Genomic DNA, 6,678 nt, shown 5'->3' on the forward strand with positions numbered 1-6,678 from the left:
ACAGGCAAAATTGGAAACAACCCATCAACAGGCACCCGGCTCGAAAGTTTGTGGTACATCCACACATAGAACGCCTCTGAGCAGTAAGAAGAAATGAACTCTCGATACACCCAACAACGTGGAGGAATCTCAAGGTCACGACGCCGGGGGAGAGCAGCCAGGCAACAAAGAATGCATACTGGATGGTTCCATTTATAGAACATTCTAGAAAACGCAAACTAACCTGTCGACGGAAAGCAGCTCGGTGGTGGCCTTGGGACCTCGGGGGCCAGGAGGTCCCACGAAGGGACGCAAGAAAACTTTTGGAGGATGGCAGCGATGCTCACCGTCTTGTGGGTGCATATAGATGCCAACACCCGTCAGTCACATTCTGCGATGCAAATGCGTGCACCGACTGTATGTCCGTAAATTGAAAAACCAGATTCCTGCCCTGCCACTCCCCGGCTGAGTGACCTTGGGTGGGTCACCTCACGTCTCCCGGCCTCGTGGAGAACAGTGAAATAATAAGACAGGCAGCCTCGCGGGATGGTTATGGGGATTCAGTAATATCACGTTGATTGCCTCCATCCCAAGCAAACCATGGGTGGCCCATCCAGGGCAGAGAGGGGCACGATGGGCCAGGGGCACAGAGAGGCCATGCCAGAGCCTGACTTGGACTCCCTGCCCAGTGCTCTTCCCACGGGGCCAGGCCAGGCTGCAGACCAGCGCCTGGTGCCCTTGCTGCCACCAAGGCTCACAGCGGAGCTTAATGGAGAAAATCTCACCGGATGCCACTTGCCTTGGGTTCAGAGGCTGATACGAATCACCCCCCCCCCCCCCCCCCCCGCCATGCTCTGTGACCACGGCCACATCACTGCCCCTCTTTGACCCTCCTCTTCTGGAACCCGCACCTGTCCCTGCCCTAACCTGCAGCATGCTGGTTTCACAACCCCCCTGAGAAGGAGTCCGGGCTCTCGGGAGGTCCATTGTGCGGACGAAGAAACCCAGGCCTGCTGAGTCTGGGAGAAGCGCCCACCACCGGCCCGGTGGTAACCGGTGACATGTGCAGCCGCAATCCCGGGTTCCCGTCCCAGCTCTGGCATGGCTGAAGGACCTTGGGCAAGTCACTGTGCCCTGCAGAGTCTCAGTTTCCTCATCTGTCAACCGGGGACGATAACGGTACAGGAGGTCGAGCAGGTGTGGCCCTGAGCCAGGGCACGGATCATCACCAGTGTTCTTATTCTGTGGGCAGAGCCCTCTCGGTGACCTCCAGCTGCCTCTTCTGCCGCAGTGGGGCAGAATCTTCCATGGGACTATGCTGGAGCCCAGCAGGCAGCGGATTACATTTGCTGTGATAATTGCCCCCCCCCACACCCCGCCATACATAGCCAGGAGGCCTGAGCAGGGCCCGTTTCAGCCCTGCAACCCAGTAGTCCTCCCTCCCTGACCTTGAACCTTTTCCCGGACACCTACTGTATGCTGGGCATGGACAGGCACTGAAGGAGAGGCCCTGTCCAGGGTGGTCAGGGCTGCGATCGGGGAAGTCCGAGGTCCCTGGGAGCCTGGAGGAGGCCCCTGACCCAGTCTGCTGTTAGGGGGAGAGGGCAGAAAAGGAAAAGGGGTCTCACCTGAGACCCAACGCTTGAATCCGAGTCAGCCAGGCAGAGGCTGTGGCGTTGCTCCCGGCGAAGGGCACGGTGGCAGGTGCAAAGGTCCAGGGGGTGAGAGTAAAACAGGACTAATTAGGACAACTGACAAATCCTCAGTTTCACAAGCAGAGATCTACAGGAAGTAGCACGGAGGGAGGGAGGGACAGAGGTCGCCGCGGGTCGCGCCATCCTGGGTTTGTGTTAGTTGCAAGGTCGTACTGAGGGTAATGGGAAGCCACAGCCGGTTTTAGGCCGAGGGGGGACACATTCAGAAGCACTTCCAGAAAGATCATTCTGGCTGCCCTGAGCAGAAGGGACCCCAGGGGCAAGGGTAAGAGCAGGGAGGCAGGTTGGACGTGCAGGCAAGAGATGATGGGGGGCTGGTGTGGGGAGGCAGACAGAAGGGCTGAGTGGACTGACGGAAAAGACTTAAAGGGAGGGCTTGTTGGACAAAAAGGGGTGAGGGAGGAGAGCAAAGTAGGGGCGGGGGGTGGGGGGTGGGGCCATCTCTGAGTCAGGCCATGGAGGAGAAGGGGGCAGGGTGCTGTCTTCCCAGTCCTGGGTCCCCACAGCTCAGCCGGTGGCTCACGGTCAGCCCTGACCCCCCAAACTGCCCTCTTTGGGCCCCAAGGGGAGCTGTCCTGCATGAACACCACGGTCTGGGGGCTACGCCGCCTGTAGCCAGCAGAGGATCAAAGCCTTGGTCTGGACTGTCCACTTCCCGGGATGAGTCATCCCCGGCAAAGCAGAGCGAGGAGGGCGCGGCTCCAAACCCCGGTGGGTTTCCACTCTGCCTCGGGGGCCCCCACTCTTGCTCCTTAGGTTTCGTCCTCTCTGAGATGGACAGATGCACAGGGACAGACGCGCAGCCAGCCCCGGGGGGTGGGGTCCGGACAGCTGAACAAACACCGCACGGGGGGCCTTCATCAATCACAGGACAATGAGGTTGCAGGGGGGGGGCGGGGTGCGGGCAGCGGTGAGAGACTGCGGGTCGCTGGGCGGTGGCGGGGGGCGGAGGGGGGGTTCTGAGCAGGGCGGTGGTCCCGGGGTTGCGCCACTCACCCCAACCTCAGGCCGTCCCTCCGTCCCGGGGCTCCCCGTGCTGGAAAGTAAAGGTCCCCAAACTCAGGTTCCTCTTTGACCTCCCCGCCCCCATGCCCGCACCCAATCCTAAGCAAGTCTACCCCTCTCCCTCCCTCCCCACAGCCACCCCCAAGTCCAGCCTCACCACCTCTCCCCACACATCAGCCTCTTCAGGGCCTCCCTGTCTCCGTCTCCCCTCATCCCTGCCCCGCCCCACCGCCCCCTGTACTCGGTGCAGCCTCAGGGAAGCCCACAGACTTTAAAGGATGTGACTGGGCCGGGACTGGCCCCCAACGGCTCCACCCCGCACCCACAAGGGCATGGGACCCTGGGCTCCCAGCACCAGCCCACACGTGAGTCCTCTGCCACATCTGGTCACTCTGTCCCCCCCCCCCGCCCCCCCGCTGCCAACCCAGGCCATGTTCACCCCTCTGCCTTCGTCCCCTGGACTCCTTCATTCACAAGTTCACTTGTGTCACCTCAGCTCTCCGGAAAGTTCCCTAAGGACAGACGCCGGGCCTCTCTCGTTGTACCTGTGTGTTCTGACGCCTGAGTGAATGAATGAACGAATGAACGAATGAATGAATACGGGAATAAGTGAAAAGTGGCCAGGGGCCCCTGGTGGGTGGGGACTACAGACAGGAGGCTACATTCAGTCCACACCCGCTGCCCTCTGAAGGACTCCCCAGGAAGGTGGGCCTCTACTCTCCCGGAGGTGAGAACTTCCCGGCCACCCAGCTGAAACTACTGAGGCAGGACATGGAAAGGGCCGGTCCCCCTCCGGACCCAGCAGAGGTGAGCCCAGGATCCTGATGCCTGAAGCCCCGCCCCCTAGTCATCCACCAAGGGACGGAACAGCATGGGGCGGGGGTGCTGAAGTCAAGGAAAACCCAGTTCAAAACCCAGCCCTGCCACTTACCAACCGCAGGGCCCTGGGTAGCTTTCAGCTCTCTGTGCCTCAATTTGCTCATCTGTAAAATGGGAGAATAATGGGCACCTGCCTCATAGGACCAGAGTGGGGAGTCCACAGATTTGCGCCTGCTGTCAGTAGCTCAGCCCAGCGTGCCTAGCAGGTGGCGTGTGCTCAATAAATGTCAGCCCTGGGGGCGCCTGGGTGGAGCAGTCGGTTAAGCGTCCGACTTCAGCCAGGTCACGATCTCGCGGTCCGTGAGTTCGAGCCCCGCGTCGGGCTCTGGGCTGATGGCTCGGAGCCTGGAGCCTGTTTCCGATTCTGTGTCTCCCTCTCTCTCTGCCCCTCCCCCGTTCATGCTCTGTCTCTCTCTGTCCCAAAAATAAATAAACGTTGAAAAAAAAAATTTTTTTTAATAAATGTCAGCCCCACCCCCACGAGCATCAGGGCAGCTCCCGCCCTGGGCCAGGGGAAGGGCAGAGGCCAAGGCCCTGTTCCCTCTCTGACCAAAGATGCACCTCCGTCTGTCTTCGTACCTGGGCTCCCTCCACCTCCGGCCTCCACCCTGCCTCCCTGCTGGGGCCAGGGACCCCTTCCTGTGCCCAGGAAGTCCATTCTGGCGAGGCCGGGCACTCCATGACCTCTCGTGGCCTTCGAGCTTGGACAGAGCGCCATCCTGTGTCTCCAGCCGAGCTACGGCCCGCATGCGGAACCGAGGCTCAGAAGCAAAGGTGCTCCCCAGAGCCCCCGACTCCCAGCTCGGTGTTCCTTGCTTGGGTCCTTGGACCACTCCTGCTGTGGGAGCTCTGGGGGGGATTCCCTTGGTGTGGGAAAGGCTGCTGCCCCTTTGGGCTGCGAGCTCCCCGAGGACAGGGACCACGACTGTCTCGTTCGCTCTGTGGGCCCCCGCACAGGCCTGGAGCCTGCGAGTGAACGGGTAACACCATGACCCATCTGTCTCCCAGGGCAGCCTCCCATGAGGAGCCCGCTTTGGCCCAGCCCCGGTGGGGGTCAGCAGGCCAGGCCCCGCCCGGGGAAGGAGGTTGCCAAGGGTCCAGAAGCTTCCAGAAGTGCCTCCACAAAAGGGATCAAAGGAAGGAGATGACAGGAGGGCAGGAAATGGCTTGCAGGTGGGCTGGGGGCACAGAGCCCCCTGCCCAGGCTGGGACGAAAAAGCCACAGGAAAAGGACACAGATGGATGGGCCATGGGGGCTGGGGGAGGACAGGATTCAGGCAGGGAGCCTCAGCCACTTCCTTTGTGCAGAGGACTGACCTGCTGGTCCCTCCCTACCCACCCCCTCCGGTGCAGGGCCCTCCTTCCTGTCCCGGGCCACCAGCATCCAGCCCTGGGCCCAGCACCCAGGGGACACTCAGAAAACTTATTGATTCACCGTGTCCATGAATGAATGGAAGCTTTTATCAGCCGTTCCTGACTTCTCCAGCGGTCAAGGAGAGGGGGTCAGTCCAGGGGGTCTGGAGATAAAGTGCAGAGAAAACTCCCTGGTGTTTCACGAAGAACATCAACAATAACGACGGCTATTATTATTACAGGCAGCGCTTCTGAGCACTCACTACGTGTCAGGTGCACCATATCTGAGTTATTTTCCCCCGCTGTCTTCCTCGCCACTCTCTCTGAAGGCGTGTTAGCCTCGTTTTACAGATGAGGAAACTGGGGCTCAAAAGAAGCAAGGTCTTGCTCCTGGTCGCCTGGCAAGTCAAGGACAGGGCTGACATTCAGATCAGAGGCTTCCCAAGTCTATGAACTCTGCTCTTAAAGATACATTCTCAGGCTGACGGCAAAAACACCTTCTCGCTCATCCATCCATTCATTCAATTACCCATGCATTCATTCAAGTACCCATTCATTCATTCAATTACCCATTCATTCATTCAAGCACCCATTCATTCATTCCACAAGCCTTTCCTAGAATCCTCGTCATGCCAAGCCCTGTGCCAGGCACTAGGGCTATCGCGGCGAATGAAATAGCCACGGTCCCCAAGGGCTCAAGACTGCGTCTGGAGGGCAGCGCTCCACCCACATAATTAATTCACCATGATTGTGCAAAGTGCCGGGAAGGCCAACGCTAGGGTGCAAAGCTGGCATACGCAGGGGACCTGCCCAGTCGGGGTGGGGGTGGTGGCTCGGAAAAGCCCCCCTGCTTAGCGTGCGGACGACAGGAGGCATGGACAGGTGATAGACAGTCAAGGCTAACAGGCACAATTCTGATCTGAGCAGGCATCGTCCCATGAGCCCCTTCCCTCCACAAGCACCTTGGATGGATTATTCTATAAGTCTTGACCATAAGATGGAGCTATAGAGGCCGTGATGATCCTCATTAGACTCGGAGAGGTCAGCTACCATAGCTGCTAAGGGGCAGAGTCAGGGTCGTCTAATCTGGGGGTCTCAGCTCCTGCCCCAACCCAGGGTCTGCAGAAGAAGAGACCCTCCTGTTCAGTGGCTGGGGGTGAGCGGGAGTCGAGGGAACACAGTGCACACTTTCCTGGGTCACCTGCCAGTCTCCTTGGGCTGGAGAGGGCTCTGGGTTCAGAGGAGAATATTCAGGGAACATTCCTGAGCTCAAATCAGCTGGTGCTGCCAGGATGTCTATCTGGTCTCCTGACCAGCGTTTGAGAGCCTGCAGAGTGGACGTGGCCTTGAGCCGCGGGGCGGCAGAGGCTGCCATGCTCCGCGGAGGCGGCTGTGGGGCAGGGCTGCAAGGTGCCCGATGTCGGTCGCTTCTCCTTGTCTCCAAGCCCTAGAGAAAAGCCTGCTTTCCTGTTTTTCCCTGGAACGGAGAGAAGCCTGGGCTGTGGGGCCCTGAGGGGGTGGGCTGGGGCTTGCTGTCTCTCGGTGCTTCTCCTCATCACCTAGAGGGTGGACAGCATGGGTCGGAGACCCCCACAAAGCAGCCAGAGCAGTCCCAGGGCCCCTGAATCCCTTGGGAAAGGGAAAAGGACTCACCTATAATACCAGTGATAATGGCACATTTTACCTGAGCATGAGCCGTATATCCGGCCCCGTGCTGAGTGTCCCCAAAGTATCTCCTTGAATCCTA

General features: G+C 59.6%; 1 long non-coding RNA gene across 1 annotated transcript; it reads right to left on the reverse strand.

The window, feature by feature from the left end:
* Positions 1–2,913: 2,913 nt before the first annotated feature.
* On the reverse strand, positions 2,914–4,579 carry LOC121035097 (uncharacterized). Its single transcript, XR_005792749.1, has 3 exons — positions 4,054–4,579; positions 3,631–3,821; positions 2,914–3,260 (listed from the first exon to the last, which is right to left on the reverse strand). It is a non-coding gene; the product is annotated as an uncharacterized LOC121035097 (long non-coding RNA).
* Positions 4,580–6,678: the final 2,099 nt, after the last annotated feature.

Source organism: Herpailurus yagouaroundi, unplaced genomic scaffold, assembly GCF_014898765.1.
Source record: "Herpailurus yagouaroundi ecotype Mexico unplaced genomic scaffold, PumYag 160, whole genome shotgun sequence".
NCBI lineage: Eukaryota > Metazoa > Chordata > Mammalia > Carnivora > Felidae > Herpailurus > Herpailurus yagouaroundi.